Source organism: Zophobas morio, unplaced genomic scaffold (genome assembly GCF_036711695.1).
Source record: "Zophobas morio isolate AGI-343-1 ecotype UQ-CSIRO unplaced genomic scaffold, CSIRO_AGI_Zmor_V1 ptg000005l, whole genome shotgun sequence".
Lineage (NCBI taxonomy): Eukaryota > Metazoa > Arthropoda > Insecta > Coleoptera > Tenebrionidae > Zophobas > Zophobas morio.
Genome location: NW_026972110.1, coordinates 2,142,928 through 2,162,995, shown reverse-complemented (window position 1 = coordinate 2,162,995; position 20,068 = coordinate 2,142,928). Strand labels below are relative to the sequence as shown.

Sequence of the window (20,068 nt, the reverse complement as noted above, 5' to 3'; positions counted from 1 at the left end):
TGATATTTCTTCTTCTAATAACTTATTGTGAATGCTTTAAAATAATGTTTGCGTTGATCCTGGAAACCTCACGCTATAACTTGCGTATGTTGAGAACTTTATGCTCTTGGGAACGATTATAACCATGTATAATGTTACCACTCTTACGATATTATTTTTATCTTCCGCCTGCATTAATTAGCTTAGTCAGGATATTTTATTATAAGACGTAATCCAAGTCACATTCCGCTTTGTTCTGTGATATCATTGTTTAGTGTTCACTTTTATGTTTTACGTGGAAATAATAGTGTAATATACTATTATAACAACACAGATTGCAAAGAAAAAGATTACGGATACCATCAATTCATATTGAGCATGAAAGCATCGAATGATTTGCTTCAGAAAATATAAATGGGAAATGTGTAAAAATAAATGAATAGGGGAGTATTATTTGTCATAGGACTCAATGGTTTATCTGCGTGAGATTATTTTACAACTGTCTCTAAAAATAGCAACAATAGTAAGTAAGTATATACCACGTAATATTTAATAATAATGTCTGCTAGGTGGTCGGGTCGTTGTGACGAATGTTTTCAATTTTATTCTTCAAATACGACACGCCTACTTTGGAAGACAGTAGGTACTCTTAACTGAAACGTGTTTACACCTCTGATTTTTTTGTCTAGCATAATTAATTTCTTAGTTTTGTGAACATTTTAAGCTCAAAATGAAAAAAATCGTTGGAGCCGTTTTTGAAATATTGCAAAATTTTAATTTCTTTTTTTAAATTTTGAGAGCAAGTATAGTTTCGGTTACGCATTCTAATACATATAATTTAAACGTGTAAATAAAACACGAATTTAAACATGCAAGGTTATTGTTTTCACAAAGGGCATGTAACAAGTTTGTAGGATAGTTAGAATTGGACATTCTTACAGAAATCATACCCAAAAAAAATCACAAGTGCAAGCATTTTTCAGTTAAACGTATTTCAAGCTACCCGTGACGGACATGCTTCTTTCTTGCTCTCTGATCAGTGATCAGTGATAACTTGTGAGAGTGATAATGATAAGTTTCTCATTATATACATAGTTGTGTAGGATGGAAAACGGAGAATTATATTTTTTTCAAATGGGCGTCACCTTTTTTTTTATTTACCAACTGTACAAAAATGTTAGACTTGGTATAAATAAATCATTGACTCACTTTTAAGTCGTGGGAGTTAATATCGGATTAATTACAGTTATCTCCTTGTCAGGAGAGCTGGTGTCCAAGTGACTCGGTCTTATCCAGACTTACACTACGTGCAAAATTGCATAGGGGTGTGAGCTATCGATCTCCAAGACTGCCAGATGCAATCTGTTACTTTGGTGTACATATTAACAGTGAGTCCGTGTCTTTTTAATCACTTAACAATCAACAAGTTCAGTACCATTTTATTACTCGAATATGACTGAGTTATTTCTTCAATGAGCTCTGTCCAAAAGGTTGGACCCACAACGGTCCAAATTGTCTGGTACAGATGTGCAATGAACACTGCGGGTAAAACCGCCCACAAATACTCGCTCTGGCTATCGATAATGGCGATTAATACTAAAACTTACAATGGGTGTGAAAGGCGTAAAAAAGCGCGCAACTTTAATGTTAACTGGTCCTTCGACCACGGAGATCAAGGGAGTAAGGAGTCACACAAGAGGTCCGTACTGACAACTCCCAACTAGCCGGATCGTGCAATGACAAAGGCGAAAAAGGCGCACCCTCACCTACCCCACGTAACTACCCCGAGTTGCTAGATATGGAAGATGAACAAGTAATTAAATTAGCTCGACAAGCTCTCTCTCAAGATTCTGTTAACATTATTTGACAACTGACTCGGTACTTCTTATCAATAATCAGGTCAAACGCAGCAGCAGTGATAAGGAACGGACTCACTGAATTGCTCCAGACTATCCAATCAAACTTTATGGCAATTAGTAACTAGTACGAATTACACCTTGTGAAATGTTGTTCACATCAGCACATCACTAAACTCGAACCAATAAACTCAGTGATAAGCACTCACTTCACAGTCTTTTACTTTTTATCACTTGTTCACATAATTTTTGCGTTGTTATCCGGTTCGCGTTTAGTTTAAGACTGAATTATCCATCAGACCTTTTTAGTAAATACCCCATAAAATAAAAACCCAGCAACCTGCAACTCGCCCTTGGTTAAATAATGTCAATTCGAGTAATTTATTATACATTTTCGGCGAAGTACCATAAACTTAGATCTATTTCACTCGTAAAAGCAGACGTGCTCAAGGGCATTCCTTTGTCGCCAGTTTTTACTAGTGTGAAAGAAAATAATATCTTCCCTGTCTATGAAATATATTGAATTATCAAATTTATTACACTCTTCGTTGCTAGTTTTAGCTCTGTTGGAATAACTAGCAAGACGTATTTATAATAGTTTTTGTTTTAGTTTTTATTGTGGAATGGGATTTAGTTTTTGTTTGTCCTGAATTTGTATTATAACTCTTTTCTATATTTTAAAAGTGTATATTTTCGATATATTTAAAACGCCACATCATATTTTAATAACATTGCTGCTGAATATAAATATTGGTTAATTTATTTTTATCATCTATGCAGTTTGAATCTTTAAGGATAACAACAAAGAATTGGTCTATGGTTATTCCAACAGAATTTCCTTCGTTCTTGAGGTACAATAATTAAAACATATCCAGCTTTTCAGAAAAATTATAAAAATTGACTGCGAATTTTCTCTTTTTTTGGGAGGATGGCTAGTTACAGTGGCTTGCCGTGAAAAGCTTATGTTACATCTCACTTATGATTGGTTCTTAACTTCTTACCGTATATGCGTGACGTAGCCATATATTACACAACAAGACAATAATAGAAAATTCTCGATTATACGAAATGTGCTGCCTGAAACACGTGTTTCTCACGGCAACACATCAAGTTCCAAGGGTTTTCTATTGTCGAATTGCATACAGATAGACTGCTAGACTATACCATGAATTAAAAAAATTGATCGAAAGTTGTTTCGATAGAACTTCCCTTGCACCTAAAGTACAGTGAAACATATCCAGCATTTTCGAGTTGATTTTTTTCTTTACACAATACGTGACACAAGGATACGTGTCGTATATCAACTTGGATTCGTGCAGTGTAATACTAAAAATAACAGTATTGTATTCCCAAAATTTTCTGGGAGAATGGAGTGGGCAGCTCTTGATTTAATCAATAAAATAAATTGACTGATTCATTAATTTTTTTGCGCCACCTTTTAAAAATATGAATGCAATGATCACAAGTAAAAATTCATCATATTTTGCACATTTTGGGGAGAATTTATTTGGCAAAATTTTGAGAGGACAGCATCAATTTTTTGGGGAGAATAAAGAGATATATTTTGATTAACAATTTACCGTGCTTATAACAACTTTAAAACGTCTGCAGTATTTCAAAATAAATTGACTCAGTCTTTAATTTTTTTGAAACACCCTGTATAAGTAAATCTTATATTATAACAGCGATAAATCACAAGTATAGACTCATCATATTTTGTACATTTAAGATAGGACTTATTCAACAATATTTTTAGGGGGAATGACCAAATACATTTTGATTAAAAATTTACTATGCTTATGATAACTTTAAATTAAAACATCTCCAAGATTTCAAAGCATAGCTTGATTAAAACAATAAAATAAATTCACGCATTCATTAAGTTTTTAGTCACCCTGTATAAGCAAATCCAAAAAAGATTTATCATTATATTTTGAATATTTTAGGTAGGGTTTATTCGGCAAAATTTTGAGCTGACGTCATCGATTTTTTGGAGGGGATAAGCAAATATATTTTGATTAAAAATTTATTATGCTTAACATAATTATAAAACATCTGCAAGATTTTAAAGCATTCGGTATTGCAGATTCAAAATTAAACTTCAAAATGTTTTAAAATTTTGAAATACTCACCACTGCAGATGATGTGTAGGCAGGGCCGGCTTAACACGGTAAGCGAAAGATGCACCGCATCGGGGCGCCCGTGACAAAGGGCGCCGGGCGGCGGGCGCCGCCTATGCTATTATATTAACTCTATAAAGAAAATTAATATTAGTTTTGCATTGAATCACTACCAATAAAATATTATAGCAGTAACAGACCAAGGCGCCCATCGAAAACTTTTCAGAAAAAGCTACATTTTAACATTCCACTATGACCACCAAAACAGATCCCAAGAAGTCAATTCCTGGCACTTTCAAACTGTAATAATTGAAAAAAAGTGCACCTTTGGGTTGGGTGATGGGACCTTTAGATTAATACCGACAAAAAATAACCAGATTTATGATGCATTATCTGGGTAACAATTTGACGAAACAGGGGTATGACCACACCCAGATGTTTTTCCTAACATTTGTCACGTTTGTTTTTACCATAAAAGTCCATGTCGGCATACTTAAAAATTTTATTTTCCAAGTCTAGTCGGTTGGTTTTGGTTGTGGTGGTTGTTCAACAGTTTTGTTATATTTTCACTGTTCCTGTTTGTAGCCGAATTTGGTTGTGGGTATCATTTCGTGGCTTTTTGTCATCATTAATTTTAAATTTAAATTTCGATTAACATTGAGGTAAATCTAAATTAAAAATAACTTTGAAATCGTATCAATTTTACAATATTAAAAATTGAAAAACGTTTGCAATATAAATATTTTTATATTTATACTATATATAGTTTAGGAAATATCGGTGTACCCTATAAAATTTTATTGACAATAACGAGGCGGACAGTAGTACAGTGGTAAGAAATATTTATGGCTCACACCAGTCCCCCCCGAATTTGTAGGAGAACATTTAGCAGGTAATTGCACGCATAGGATCGGACTTTACAAATTTAAAAGTTCTGCGGATTACCGCCATGCGACAACTTTATGTTGTAAATATCTCTTGCTATTGTAATACTGTCTGTCTCGTTATTGGCAAGAAAATTTTATAGGGTACAACGATATTTCCTAAACTATAGAAAAGTTGTTGCCCGCAGCTCCGTTTGCGTAGAATTCGCAATTAGGACTCATCATTTTTCATAAATGATCGTTTTCCGGGTTGGAACCGTGTAAATTGAGTTTTTGGGCTCAACGTTTCGCACACACGTTTCGTAAGTGGCATCTTCAGGACCAGGATTAAGAATAAGGCAAAAGAACACGGTAACTCAGTATGTCAACCATACCAGAGGCGAAACTCTTTTGAGAAATTACACGGTTCCAACCCGGAAAACGATTATGTATTGATTCCGACCGTGGAAGCCTCCGAAATTATCATTTTTCATCTCGTTCACTCCTCCCTCTCCAGTGAACCCGTCTGACTTAAAAACTCACGGCATTTCTGCACAAAGCTATCATCCCCTATTTTGTCCCCGTAGGGGCGGAATTTCCAGAAATCTTTTCTTAATGGGTGCTTATGACACAAAAGTAACCTACTCTCCAAATTTCTTGTTTGTAGCTTCAGTAGTTTAGGCTTTGCGTTGATGAATCAGTCAGTCTGTCAGTTAAGACAAACATTTTTATATATTAAGATTGATTCATCATAATTTTATGCATGTTTGTTAATAAAAATTATCTCTCTACAAAAATATGTGATTACAAAATTTTATTTGTTTTTTTTTTTTACAAAATTTTTTTTAAGGGCGTTGAACAGTAAGTTTGCATCGGGGCGCCTGGTCCCTTAGAGCCGGCCCTGTGTGTAGGATAGGTAATTATGCAAGTCAACATGTAGATCTATTTGACATCACGATCAACGAGCTCAAGAGGCTTAGTTTTTCTGACATATCCTAAAGTTTTATGGAGAGTAGTTTTGTATATATTTTATCTTAATCTTAATTTTCTATATCCATTTGTATAACGGTTGTATGTTCTGTAAATGGAGGTAACTCTGTTGAACATACTGAATAATAATAATAATAATAAAAAAAAATAATAATTTTAAAGTAAGTATGTAGTATTAAAGAAATCATCACAATTGGTACTGCAAATTTGATTGTTTACGACAATGTCGCATGCGCGGGCTTAAAAACATACGTACGTTATTAAACCACAGACAAAGGGGCATGTTGTAATATCAGTTTCAAGCAACTTGTATTAAAACTCGAAAATGATTTAGAAAATAGAATTAGAATTTTCATAATTCATGCCTTTTACTTCGCGATTTAAAATATTTGTGAGAAGAATTTTCTTACCTATTTAATATGAAGGCGTGAGATTTTGTTTATATTTTTATTTTTCTTGTGTAAGTAGGTCACTGTAAAGTTTAGTCATGAGTTTCATAAATTTGCGTAATTGGTATTGCGTTAAGTATGTCTTCACCGACTCGACAAATATAAGAAACAAGAATAGAGACTACCAAGCTGCCAATTGTTGCTTAAGTTTATATTATGAGAGAAAATTATAAGAAAACTTTTTTTATGTGCGGTGCGTTAAGTCTTAGTTTAAATTGTGTACGGCATGAGCGTAAATATTTAAATAGAATAGTAGATTTTGTTATATGGCCCAAAAGTGGTACTCTTGACACACCAAAAGACACTTTTCGGCTAAATAACAAATGTTTCTTTTTCTCCAAACGAAATGTAGAAAATTCGGTGCCGGTGTACTGCCTGGACCGGCAAAGATTAAACATAAATTAAACTACAGTAACTCCACATGAAATGAGCCTGAGTGAACACAAAAAGGAAACAAGTTGCACAAATATGAGAATGTTGAAAATCAGAAGTTTAAAGTCTTAATCATGCGAGATAATATTTTTTTCTAAAAAAAGTACTTGTTAATGTAAAATATTTATTAGTCTTTTTTAAACCATACTCATGCTAACACTTTTATTCGCTTTTTGAGCTTGGTTTGATTCAATTGTATTTTCTATAGAACAAGGCATATGAAAATCTTAAATAATTATTTAAATACATTGAAGGATGAATTTTAATATGTCATATATAACACACCCAAACTCTAGTTACTATAGAATTTTTATTTTTCACTCGTATATAATGTTTGTTTTATATCCATGATTTGATAAACGTAAAGCGGCATCTTACATCCGGGGCACAATGAGCGGGCATAAAGAGTTATTATGCCCTCTCATTATGCCCTATTTTGCTAAACCGAATTAAACAAAAATTTTAAAAAATTATTGTTTATTTTTAACTACTTACTTATTTTTTGACATTTTATTTAATAACGAAGATACAAATTACAATTTACAAACTTGCTATTCATACCAAACTATTCAGGTAAACTTAAGCTTTTCGGAGGTGCCTCTATTGGAATTATTTCTGCCTCTGCTTCCATTCTGCTAGCACCGAATAACGTATTATATAAAAATCTAGAATTGTGTTCACTCATCCTCCAACTACCTTTACTGCATAAAACATTCGTATTTAAATTAATTACAATCATCAAAAAATAACTTAGTTTACCTTCTGAAGTAAATATCTGTTGTCGGAAGCATCTTTTACAAATTGCATGACTTGTTCGCCAGTCAAAACTCGGGATTTTTTTGCCACATAACCTTTTGGGTTTTTTATAAAAATATGTCAAACCATGATATTAGAAATGTCTATGTCGTCGTTTACTCTTAAAGTTGTCTTGACCATCGAGTATTTTCACCATAAGGAACTGGGTGAATATTTTTCTGATTAAAAATGAAGAACACAGTTAAATAATTATTTTATAAACAGAATAACACACCAATTCTTGGAAGTAAGCCACTTCTTAATCTTCCAATTAAGGAAAATTTTGTATTCTTTTTCATATATGGATCCTGATGTTCCAGGTAACACATTTTCATTGGCTTTTTGCGCTTTCTTCACAATGTTTTCTGAAATTTCACAATTTTCCTCATTCATTTCCGCGGTCGAAAATATACGTGTTGACACCGTGAATAGACGCCGTGTTTGCAATAAACATAGAATCTCCTTGACAACAAAATCAACGCCACGTAAATTTTTTTTTTACGAATTAATTATACAGAGTTTTCATAAATGATTATAGGGTCGCAGTAGGTTATGGATGTGTGCCGCCTTTCGCTTTATGTGTACTTTACTAAATGTGTCCTTGGGCACGACAAGCACCACATGCATCTGTATAACTGGTTGCCTAAATGCTTCATGATTAAATATCGAAAACGCATGCGTCAATACACATGTGACTAACATAACAAGGCGATACTGGCGATAACAAGTGAAATTTTTGGTTGGCTGTTGATATACACACGCACAAATTCCAATGACTAAATCATCCTCGGAAAAAGAAGTTCCACGTTTAGGAGTATATTTGTAATGAAGTGCAGGAGGCGAAGCGCCCGTGTGTCCTTTCAAAAAGTTAGCACGCGTTGGTGACCATAAAAAGTTAGGTTATGTTAGCAACGGCTGCAATGCTGCAATTAAAGAATGCACGAATGCGAAATTTAACAAATTTTTGTGGCAAAAGGAAGCATTTGCATAACATTTGAAGATGAGGAACGTGATCAAAAGATGCTGTAGAAGAGCTTTGCACAAACAGTTTGTGCGAAATCGAGAAGCGCGTGTTCTGCGCGATGTTACGGAGTTAGATAAACGCAAATGTAGTTCATTTTCAAACTGTTTTTCAGAAGTTGAAGGCGCATTGATGACCAGTGGGACCAAGGGCCTTTTGTGGTTAAATATGCCTTTATATACATGGACACCAGATGCATGTGCTTAGAAAGATGATTTTTGATTAAGAACTCAGAGCAAGAGTATCTTTAATGGTGTATACAAATTTGACAAACAACGCATTTTAATGTCTGATAACTACATTTCCTATCCATCAGTTCTACTTCATGAAAGTTAGTTTTGGTTTGTGAGTGCATTAAATGTTTTACAGCAGATTCTTTAGCTACATTATCAAAACTTGTCTGGGTGGCAAGTTTATGGGACTTACTGACCAAAAGGTCATGGTGAATAGCTGTAAGTCATAAAGTAGATGAAATTCTTGACCAAGATGTATCCTTCAGTAGTTTCTTCAAAGTGTCTAAATATGTTTCCAGCCCTCTATTGGTTTACCACCAAAATATTTGTATTTCAAAGATCTGTGCAAAGATTTGGCGTGCATGTTGGTGTTAATGCCTGCGTTCTTTTGATAACACTGGGCCCATGACTTCATGCGCTCTTTATTTTGAAAGTAGCAAGTGTTTAAATAATTCACAAATTTACTTTTTACCAAAAATTTAATCAGCTCTTGCTTCAGTCTTATAAATTTATTTTCATCTGTTTCTTTTAATACATAATCTAATTTTGTAAGAATCTGATTTATTGTTCCAGGCATTCCAATGTGTAGCTGTAACTATCATCTGTCATGAAATAATTGGGTACCAGAACCGATATTAATGATTTTATTTCACCAACCAGAACCTCTTATATGTTGGTGTCCTTTCAGTTGGACAGAATAAATGTTACTGGATAATCAATATTTTTATCATCTAACACATGGACTTGTGGTCAATTCAATGTCATAGAGGTTTGTCCCATGTGTGCCATCTACACAAATGATTTTGGCGCCATATTTTTTTAACATATACTCCAGCCCACTGTACATGGAAGCTAATGCAGTCATTTTTGTGCAATTTTTCATGTTCTGATGCACAACAAGATTTTCCTTACTTCATTTACCAGATATATTATTTTTTCTGCAATGTGGGGAATGTCTTTCATAGTCAGAAGATTAAATCTGGTACATGAACTGAGTTCTAGATTTTTAACAGTTTCAATTATTTTTTCGTGTGTTACACCAGTGCGAATTTGTTCAACTAGACATGTCGTTTCTTTTGTAGTCAGGGGTTGACAGCGAAGATCATTGTGATGAACAACATGAATAGCAATAAACTGAACAAGTACCACTGAGGAAGAATGATCAAAGTGAGCTGTAATTCGTGAAGGACAGACTCCTTGCATTTTGATACTGCCACTAATTTTAGGAGCTCGTATATTTCATTTACTAACAGAATTTGCTAGATTACTTCTGACATTCATAGTAGAAAATAATAATTCGTCATATAAAAGAATTAGTTTTTAACTCTAAATCTGCTTTTCGTGTAAAAAAAATCTTCCGTTTTCTTAAATTGTAGATCCTTTACTTCCAACTCAATGTTATAAACGATGTTGAAATGATTCGTTAATAAGTGAAAACGCTGAAAGTTTTCAAAGCATAGCGGACAAATTATTCTGCTAGTTTTTAATATTTTTGAAATTGTCGCCGTGAAAATATTTTAGATGTCGATTTGTACTTGAAATTATTTCACACAATAAGCACATTTTGTTAACACTTCAAACTTTTGGATGCTCATACTGAAATATGTTTTGTCATGTCTAGTGCTTGTTTTTACTTAATAAAATAATAGAACTTTATCTGTCCATTGTCCTTTTCATAAAAATTACACGAAATTCTTTAATTAGCCACAAAACAATAGTATATTACAAAATTAATACTTCACTTCCCGCGACAAAAGTACATATTCAACGAAAATGTATAAACGTAAAAGATAAAAATCCAAATATAACTTTGACTGCTGGGTAGCTTCTAAACCCTCATCGTAGAGTCATATAAAATCAAGGACCACCAGATGGGAGAACGTACACGGATAATCAGAGTTTTTACGGTTTGAGATTTCATTCAGTTCTATCAAAAATTTTATTGTACATAATAAATAGGTATTTAGAACGTAGTGTGATTTCATTTTAAGTATCAAGCTTCAAAATATACTTTCGTTACTAGTTTTTGATTTTTGTTGTTTTTTTTGTGTACAGATTCGTTTCAATGCAAAATTAGGTCACCCACATAGAATTTGAACATTTGAAATTACGCGGGCGTAATTTGTTACCCTCATGCGCGGAACTCCAACATTCTTGATAGTCAATTTGTTGTTAAAAATAAAAATAATTCATAATGGAATAAACAAACAAATTTATTGTGGTTAAACATCACAGTAAATGTTGAAAATGTTCACCATTTAGTTCAAGGCACATATTCACTCTCTTTTTCTTACTTTCAAAAATGTTCTGTAACATCCTTCCATCAATGCTTTGAACCCATCGTTCAATTTCATGTTGCAACTCTGCCAAGTTATTCATTTGCCGTTGAAACACTTTGTCTTTCAAATATCCAAATATTGAAAAGTCCAATGGCGTAAGATCTGGGGAACGTGGTGGAAATGCATGCTGCACTCCTAAACTTATTACACGATCGTCATAATGTTGTTGTAAATATTCCAATGTAGCACGTGCAGTGTGTGCAGTCGCGCCGTCCTGTTGAAAGTACCCTAACTGCAGCTCTTCGTCATCAAGTTGTTGAATAAATGGTTCCAAAATCTGTTGCCTATACCTCTCTCCAGTCATAGTATCATGAAAGAAAATAGGTCCATATATTCGTCTACGAGAAACTGCCAACCATACTCCAATTTTTAAAGGATGAAGAGGCGTCTCTACAAAAACATGTGGATTTTCTGCGGACCAAATTCTAAAATTTTGCGAATTGACATAGCCAGATAAATGAAACCATGCTTCATCACTAAAAAATGTAAGATCCAGTAACCCGTCATCATGAAAAGTATTCTGAAACCAATTGCAATATTCTACGCGGCGTGGAGGATCTATTGGTAAAAGTTGTTGCACAGTAGTTATTTTGTAAGGATGCATATGCAATCGTTTTTTCACTACTTTGTGACATGTGGTTACGGGAACTCCTGACTGTCGAGATAATCTTGTCAAAGATGTTTGGGGATTCTGCTCGAGTCTTTCTCTCAAATCATCAACAACTTCCTCAGATACTGCAGGTCTCCCAGAAGATTTCCCTTTGTTGACATTGCCAGTGCGAACAAATCTGTTGATGACATCTCTAATGTGAGCCTCTAATGATGTTTCTTGAATTTCCAAATCAGGGTAATTGGCCAGATATTCTTGCTTACAAGCGGCTACAGAATACAGCCACGCTCCGTCTACGAATGTCCCATTGCGATAATAAGACATAACGATGAAAGTGTTTTGCTCAACCGAATAAACCATTTTCACAGTCTTCGCTTCGAGCACAAAGTTTTCGCACGCAAGCACCAAGAGCCTTGAGAAAGGCTATTTTGTTGTTTTAAACTTGGATCAACGAGAATTACTGTAAATCACACTTGGAAAGTGGTAGAACAATAAAAGCGATGATTTTAAGTGACAGGTTCCAAATGACAAGCACAGTGACAAGTGAGAAATGTCAAATGAGACAATTTCAGCAAAGCGGCATTTTTGAAATCCATGGCCAACTACGCCCTTAGAATCATTTATGAAAGCCCTGTATAAATTAGTGTTTTTTTTTAGATTTTCTCGTGAAAAATAAAAGTTTGTATGCACCACGGGCACAACTTGATGTTTATAAATCTCGGGCAACTTACAAAATCTCGGGCCAGAGGCCCTCGATTTTGTAAACGTTGCCCTCGAATATAAACATCTTCTTTGTGCCCTTGGTACATAAATAACTATTAGACGTTGGATATTAATCAGATTTTATGTCACGCCCGTGACAGTATTTTAATAAAAATATATAGGGATGGTTTAAACCAACTGACCTGCAGGTTAAATATTGTTATACAAAATAACAAACAGATTATCTAGCTATTGCGTTCATCAAATTTCTCGAAGGAAAAAGCAGATGCTCTAAAAAAAAGCAATGGGTTTGACAAGTCCGAACGTACAAAAGTTAAAATTAATAATGAAATTAACATTGATTGCAAACTGCTCTTGATAGCGAGTGTAATGTATATGAAATTAAAAAAATATCTATGCAGGGTGTTACTGAAATGCACGTACAAAAAAAAATTAGGATGAACTCTAAGGATTGAAACAAACCTTGGTTTTCGGATCAAAATTATACAAAGGAAAATTGACCTCTCTCTATCTTTGCCTCTTGTACACCGTTGGCAAATAAATAGTATAAACCGTTCAGGATGTTTTTAGACAAAGGTAGGGCATGAAAATCTTGAATTTGGTTGCAATTAATGTCTTATATCTTTACATATACGGAATTTCCATTCTTAGCAGTTACCACAAAATAACAAAAAGGAGTAAATAAAATAACTGAATAATGTCTACGTCGCTTCTGCACACTTCTTGTGATTCAGGAGTGTTCATCTTAGTTCCAGTTGATGGTACTCAAAATTTGAAATACATGGATCAAAAAACAAAAGGCAAACTATTTGTTTTTACAACTGTGTGAATAATACCCAAAAGGTAACCGTCCTTAGGTCAAAAATGTTAAAATATGAAAACGTTAATAAAATTGTTCTTCTTGTGATATAATTTTATTTTATTATGCTAGTTTTACTATAATTTTTAATATTCAAGGTATGTAAGTCACACCCGTTGCAAATTTACGTCACACCCGTGACACTAATTTAAATGATGCAGTGCAAAATTGTACCGGTTATTCCAAGTAATTTATGACCAAAAACTGTTACCTATTCTTCGTTAGTTTATGTTTTGGAGGAACAGCAAAAATGGTTTTGATATTCGCAGAAATAGTAAAATTTGTCCTTAAAACATTATACTCAATTTTCTACGAATCACACCCGTTACGCCATATAATGTTTTTTCAGTCTCTTACCCATTATTATATCTTGTCAATTCTTTTATAAATAATTCTTGACACTGTAATCTACATGCTACCAATAGTATTTGCTCTAAAATATCTCTGATTTAAAAGAAAAAAGAAAAAATGTCCTAATTTTATTACACGCGTGACATATGACTATTAACGTGGTTGGATATGTATTTGTCATTTATTGCGAAAATACTGGTCTCAAAAGGTTTCAAAATAAGATCGTGCAAGCGCAAGAGTAGGTAATGAAAGTTCCAAATAGTACCCCACCTGATTTGGAGGAAATTGTGAAGGAAACAACAGAATGATATCTGGATTGGTGTAAGGAAAAAATTTGGTCGAAAGTTTTTTCGACACAACTTCCCTCGCTCCTGAAGTACAATGAAACATATCCAACATTTTCGAGTTGAGTTTATTCTTTACACAATTTTGTGATGACGTCATCAACATTTCAGCAAGGACACACGTATATCAACTTGGATTGGTGCAGTGTAATACTAAAAATAACAGTATTGTATTCCCAAAATTTTCTGGGAAAATGGAGTGAACCGTTCCTGATTTAATCAATAAAATAAATTGACTCATTCATTAATTCTTTTGAGCCACCTGTTGACCTGTATAAGCAAATCTAAAAAATATTAATGCAATGATAAATCACAAGTAAAAACTCATCATATTTTGCACATTTTGGGTAGAATTTATTCGGCAAAATTTTGATATGTTAACATCAATTTTTTGGGAGTAATAAACAGATATATTTTGAATAACAATTTACCATGCTTACGGTAACTTTAAAACATCTGCAAGATTTCCAAGTATTCAGTTTTGCAATTCTTGATTTATTCAGTAAAATAAATTTACTGATTCATTTTTTTTTTTGAGTCACCCTGTATAAGCAGATTTAAAAAATATGATTGCAATGATTAATTACAAAGATAGATTGATCATATTTTACATATTTTCGATACGATTTATTCGGAAAATTGTTTAGATGACGTCATCAATTTTTCGGAGGGGATAAATAGATACCATGCCTATGATAACTTTAAAACATCCCCAAGATTTCAAAGCATTCGGTTTTGCAGTTCCTGATTAAATCAATTAAATAAATTCACGCATTCATAAATTTTTTGAGTCACCCTGTAGAATCAAATCCAAAAAAAATGAATGGATTGATAAATCACAAGTAAAGACTTACCACATTTTGGACATTTTTGATGGAATTTATTCGGCAAAATTTTGAATTGTCGTCATTAATTTTTTGGAGGGAATAAGGAAATATACATATTTTGATTATATATTGATTGACAAAATGATATTTTGTGCAAATTATGATGAGTGTTTACGTGTGATTTATTCATATTTTTTAAATTTGCTTAGACAGGTGGCCAAAAAAAATTAATGACTGAGTCGATTTATTTTATCCTATCTAAAATCTGCCAACTATGATCATCAGTCTATACTAATAATAATTTATCACTTCATTCATATTTTTTAGATTTGCTTATACAGGGGGTGACTCAAAAAAATTAATTTATTGAATAAATCAAGTATTGCAAAACTGAAATCTTGCAGACGTTGTAAACTTATTGTAAGCATGGCAAACTTCTAAACAAAATATATCTGTTCATTCCCTCCCCCCAATTGATGACGTCATCTCAAAATTTTGCCGAATAAATTCAACTCAAATTGTGCAAAATATAGTGAGTTGTACGTGTGTTTTATCATTGCGTTCATATTTTTTGATTTGTTTAACAGGCGGCTCCAAAAAATTAATGAATGAGTCAATTTATTTTATTGATTAAATCAGGAACGGCTCACTCCATTTACGCAGTAAGTTTTGGGAATACGAGATTGTTATTTTTAGTATTACACTGCACCAATCCAAGTTGATATACGTGTACTTGCAAAAATGTTGATGACGTCATCACAAAATTGTGTAAAGAAAAAACTCAACTCGAAAATACTGGATATGTTTCATTGTCCTTTAGGTGCGAGGAAAGTTCTGTCGAAACAACTTTCGAACATTTTTTTTAACAAGCGCAGTGTTTCAAAACCTCCGACAAAAAATAACCCATAAAAAGTTTGATATTGGTTAAGAGAGAGGATTCCTCCATCTCTGTTTCAAGTGAGTTTTTCTATTACAAAATTTTGTGACGTCATCAACATTTTTGCAAGGACACGTATATCAATTTAGATAGATGCAGTGTAATATTAATAACAACAGTACAGTGTTCCCAAATTTTCGAGAAAATGGAGTGAGTCGTTCTTGATTTAATCAATAAAATAAACCTCTAATCAAAATTTATTCGGTTGTTCTCTTCCAAAAAAATTGATGACGTCATCTCAAAATTTTGCCGAATAAATCCTCTCTGAAATATACAAAATATTATGACAGTATTCTCGTGGTTAATCAATGCACTCACAGTTTTTAGAATTATTTCATTAGATTCATATTTTTTAGAATTGCTGATATAGGGTCTTTCAAAAAAATTAATTAATGAACCAGTCTTTACATTGATTTTAACGTTAAATACTTATCTTTATTTTATCTTTATAGGGGTTCTCATAAAAAAGTAAAATTCGCTAAATCAGATTTTATAATTTTTCGAAAAAACTGGATACGTTTTATTGTACTTTAGGTGCAAAGGAAGTTCTACCGAAATAACCTTTGACTAATTTTTTTGGAGCATATAGCGGTGACTAATAGAAGAACATAGACGCTTACATCTTGTTTTAAACAAGGCTGTGATAAAGCTTATTGTTTTGTCCTATTTTTAAAAGAGGCTGAAAAGAACAAAAATGCTTTGCTCAGCGAAAATAAAACTCTCACTGAGGAAACCATTATGCGTTGTGGTCGATAGATTCACTGAAGTTTTTTTTTTAAGCCCAACATATACAAAATGTGGATGTATAACTGTAGCGTATGCACTACAATTACAATTAGTGCATAAACTAGGAAAAAAGCAGATCAAGTGTACTGTATGAAAAGTGAAATCCAATATACTACACTACAATTACACTGTTTTTAACAAACACGACAAACATGGAACAGATTATTCCACCCCATCAAGGATATAATCGCTTATCAGTACCCAGCAACCAAGGAGAATACGTCGCTCCAGCTGGCAAATTTTCCAATGAGTTATATAATGAGCGTTATAATTGCGCTCATTATCGCATGTACTCTGTTAGATGACGAAGTATTCTGTTGAATACATCAATCTAGTTGTTTATGATTTCTGCTAATAATGGGTACAAGAGTAGCATTGGTTACAATTTTACAATGAAAAAAAATATCGAAGGATATTTCGACAGAACTTCCCTCGCCCCAGAAGTACAATAAAATATTCATCTTTACGAAAAATAAAAAATTTGATCTGCGAATTTTATTTTTACTTCCTCGGCATAAGCTAGCAATCGAGGCCATCGGGGGACTTGCCATTTTCATGTTTGCACCACCAATGGGACGACGTCATCTCCAAAATTTACAATATTTTTTAAATTTGTGATGTATGAATCCGTGTTGAGTTTTCATCCTAGACGTCCAAATTTTTCGAAAAAAATCAAAATTGTATAAAATGCTCTCAAATCTTTCAAACGTTTTAAGGTTTTAAGGTAACCATAGTAAAATGTTAATCAAAATTTATTCGTTTGCCTCCTCCCAAAAAATTGACTGTATGAAAATTGATCAAACCGAACGTCGAATTGCGTCGAACACTTCTATAGTTTGCTCCGTTCTTTTTCGGTTATTTTTACGTTATTCCTAGCGTATCAATTAGTGAGTTTGTTTTACCCAGCGTACTACAAGACTGCAACTGGCCAGGCTTTAGTTAATCCCTTCGTCTGAGGAACCCTATAGATGAGTGAACTTCGTTTTACTTTATATTGGCCTCACTCAGTCCGGTCATTCATATCATTATCAGGGAATTTTTTGCCTTCTTTTCTTGTGTTGATACACGTTGGCACACGGCTGGTTTGGTATACCGTATACCTGGTTGCGTGTATTTTTTTAGCACGTTTCTTTATGCAGGCTATTGTCTTTGTTGCAGCAAATTAAATTTTTTGCTTCTGAAATGATCTTGTCGGATAAATGTATTTAGGTTAGCTCATACAATTTCAATAACTATGGTTAACAAAAGATGTTCCTTCCGCTCAAAGAAATTTAAAAATCAAGAACAAAAAGTTACTTGCTTCCACTGCAAAAAGCTGTTTCACTGGGCCGATTGTTGTCAAATTTTGTATTTATATTAGGAATATCATGTAAATGGTAAAACGTTAACCAAAATTTGTCTAATCATCCGCACCAATAATGTGATGACGTCACTTCAAAATTGTACATGGTAAATGGGTTTTGTAGCGGAGCTTTCAAAGCGCTCTGCTAGTACCCTCTCGAGGGCGCTGTCCTCGGCAGCGCCAGTATCAACCCCACCATGCCCACCCCCACTGGAACGCACCCCACCTGAAGCTGGGTTGCAGGTACTCCCACGCAACCCAACCCTGCCTATAAAAGGGCAAACACGACCACTTTTCAGCCAGACTCGGTAGCGCAGCTCCCGCTGTGTCTACCGGGATGCGCGTCATGGGTGTAAGGGACAATGTCCTGGTACCCGAGCAGAAGAAGGAGGGGTTTTAGGGCGGTAACCATTCCCCCAGTACCACCGTAGGCCGCAGAAGAGGCCAAGAACCATTACGGTGGTCTGCGTAGACATTTCCCCTCCACCAAAAAAAAAAAAAAAAATTCAGCCAGATGGAACTCCACCATCTCCACCTTAAGGGCTGCACTGTCTCGGTCCCCTTATGGTGATTTCCAAGGCTGCACTGTTTTACGGCCCCCTGCGCCGCTTTGAGATCTTCATTACCAGGGCTGCACTGTTTTACGGTCCCCTGCGCCGGTTCGAGATTATCACCAGGGCTGTACTGTTCTACGGTCCCCCGAGGTGCTTCGAGATCATCACTAGGGCTGCACTGTTTTACCGTCCCCTGCCCCGCTTCAACGACGTCATCTCCAGGGTCGCACTGTCCAGGTGCCCTGTGCAGCATCGCCGACGTCGTCATCTCCAGGGTCGCACTGTCCAGGTCCCCTGTGCCGCATCGCCGACGTCGTCAACTCCAGGGTCACACTGTCCAGGTCCCCTGTGCCGCATCGCCGACGTCGTCAACTCCAGGGTCACACTGTCCAGGTCCCCTGTGCCGCATCGCCGACGTCGTAATCTCCAGGGGTCGCACCGTCCAGGTCCCCTGTGCTACATACATCGCCGCCGTCATCCCCTACGACGCTCCGAGTTCCAGGAGCCGCCACCATCCCCGACGAGAATTGCCGCCACTCGAGAACTCATACCCATACTTTTTGATTTGTATTACTCTTTTTATCAATAAACCGCTGAGCTATAGTTGGATTCATGTATCTTTAGACACACGTGACCGAAGTATCATACAAGCTCAGACAGCACCTACCATAAGAATCTTTGTTTTAAGGATTACAAAAACGAAGAGCCAGACAAATAGTATGTCTACCGAAATTAGGCCAAATTACGATCTACGTCAGTTATTCTCTTCCACAAAGTTCCTTGAATTAGAAAAAGATAAAATACGTAATAAATGCGTCCACATAGTGCAACAGGCACTGATGTAGTCAATCTAGTGACTGAAAATAATTCATCGATTTTTCATCAAACGTCACTGTCATTTTTGGCTTTACTCAGAGTGGTTAATCGAAGTTTTTCGTTGTTCTATTTAAGTTTTCTATTCAGTTCTTCGTAAAGTTCGTTGGTTGTTAGGATTCTTGTTTCGTTGTCCTATTTTTTATGTTTTGTTATCTTATTTCTTGTTCGTGTTTGGTCTACAACATGACGGGCAAACGTTTGAGTTCCCGTGCCCAGGACATCGTGTCCAAGTTTATAGAGTCTTTTGCTCTTGAGAAGGAAAATGGTGGTCCTTTAATCTCATTAAATGGTACAGAACGAGTAAGTAAGTAAAAACCACTTGAAGATTCATGGTTAATAATTTCGCTGAAATTTTTAGCGAGTTGCAGATGTTCTAGGCGTTACTAGCGGAACGGTTTCGAAGATTAAAACTCAAAAAGAAAGACTCGGCGTCCTTCCCAGTCCGGCAAAATCACGACCCAATCGGAAAGCACCGAAACCAAAAGACCTGCCTGAGCTTACACATTTGTGTCATGTTGACGTTATGAACATTGTCATCTTTTTGACTAATTACTACAAAGTAACAGTTATTAGTTCGGACGTTAGCTTTTGGTCACGTGTGCAAAAAGATACATGAATCCAACTATACCACAAATCTGACGCCCTAACGTGGGGCCTCGAAGAATGGAGGATACCACAGCTTTAAATTGTATAAAATAACATAGTCCGACATATTTAGTTTATTACTCCGTGTTGAGTTTTTACCCGAAACGTCCAGATTTTTGGAGGAAAAATCAAAATTA

The 20,068-nt window shown here is 34.8% G+C and overlaps 1 protein-coding gene across 2 annotated transcripts in view; it reads left to right on the top strand.

Moving 5' to 3' along the window:
* The window catches only part of LOC135121277 (forkhead box protein L2-like), a 184,065-nt gene that overhangs the window by 28,241 nt on the left and 135,756 nt on the right, over nucleotides 1-20,068 (top strand). The gene's annotated exons all lie outside the window — the stretch shown is intronic.